General features: G+C 37.5%; 1 pseudogene; it reads left to right on the top strand.

The window, feature by feature from the left end:
* The first annotated feature begins 315 nt into the window (after window positions 1-315).
* Window positions 316-1,176, top strand: LOC122680840 (annotated as a pseudogene).
* Window positions 1,177-1,572: the final 396 nt, after the last annotated feature.

The following is a 1,572-nucleotide window of genomic DNA, read 5'->3' as shown; positions in this document are numbered from 1 at the left end:
TCGCAATCTTGGTTGGAATAAAAAATTTTAAAGGCCCTTCATTCTGTATTCTCAAAATTCAAAAAACTTTTATCCAAATTTGATCCAAGGCTGCTAACTTCTGAATCATGGATAGATCTGGGTGAGATTTGGACATGTGCAGATTTCCAGAGATTCATATCAGATTAAAGGCATTTGGAATTAACAGAGCATGAAACAGAAACTAGGACTTTAGAATTCAGTCCACTTATCTTCCCGAGATGTCTATTCTTTTCTTCTTTCTGCAGATTAAACCTTTAAACCTTTGTCAACTACACCTTATCTACAATCACTACCATGTCAGTGAATAAGAGTGTGACTGAATTCATTTTCTTTGGCTTGACACAGGATGTAGGAAAGCAGAAAGCAATATTTGGGGTCTTCTTGGTCCTATACCTTGCAACACTATTGGGGAACTTTCTTATTGTAGTGATTATTAAGACAAGCAGGGCATGGGAGTCCCATGTATTTCTTCCTGTTCTATTTGTCTTTTGCTTATGCCTGCTTCTCTATAACCACAGCCCCCAGGTTAATTGTGGATGCCCTTTCTCAGGAGAAAACCATTTCTTACAATGAGTGCATGACCCAGATCTTTGCAGCCCATTTCTTTGGATGCATGGAGATCTTTGTGCTCATCCTTATGGCCTTTGATCGCTACATAGCCATCTGTAAACCCTTGCAATATACAGCCATCATGAGCCGGCACCTTTGTGGTATACTGGTGATTCTAGCCTGGGTGGGGTCTTGTATTCACTCTTCAGCACAGATTTTCCTGGCTTTGAGGTTGCCCTTCTGTGGCCCCAATGTGATTGACCACTATTTCTGTGACTTGCAGCCCTTGTTGAAACTTGCCTGCATGACCATTTCTGTGATAAATTTGCTTGTTGTTTCTAATAGTGTGGCCATATACATGGTGAGTTTCATGCAGAAGGAAGGTGAAAAGTCCTTTCTACATGCACCTCCAACTTCATTGTGGTTGTCATATTTTTTGGTCCATATATATTCATATACACATGCCCACCAACCACATTTCCAAAAGACAAGATGGTTGCTTTATTTTATACAATTGGGACACCCTTACTTAATCCACTGATCTATTCACTAAGGAATGAAGAAGTGAAAAATGCCATGAAAATGTTATGGTGTAGCAAAGCATGACTTTAGTTGATAAGTGTATATACAGAAATCCTTGTCTATATTTCCTTAATGATTTAGTTTTTCTTTATGGACAGAAGAGATAGCATATTTTTGTCCAGAAGCAAGAGTAAAGAAATACATGGATATAAAGACAGAGATACACAGTATCTTTATTCTGAGAGGATTGCATTAGAAAATAAATTTTGAACAACCTCTGATTACTCTTACTTTAATTCTATCAACATCAGACCATAATCATATGATAATTTAGTTTCCTGTACAAACATTTCTTCAGAGAGAAATGGATTAATGGCAGAATGTGTGTGTGTGTGTGTGTGTGTGTGTGTACATATTGATTATTTTTCTAGATTGTATTCTAATTCCTATGAATGTGGTCATACGAGCTTATCCATAAGG

This window comes from Cervus elaphus, chromosome 22, assembly GCF_910594005.1.
Source record: "Cervus elaphus chromosome 22, mCerEla1.1, whole genome shotgun sequence".
NCBI lineage: Eukaryota > Metazoa > Chordata > Mammalia > Artiodactyla > Cervidae > Cervus > Cervus elaphus.
This window is presented reverse-complemented; position numbering and strand designations above follow the sequence as displayed.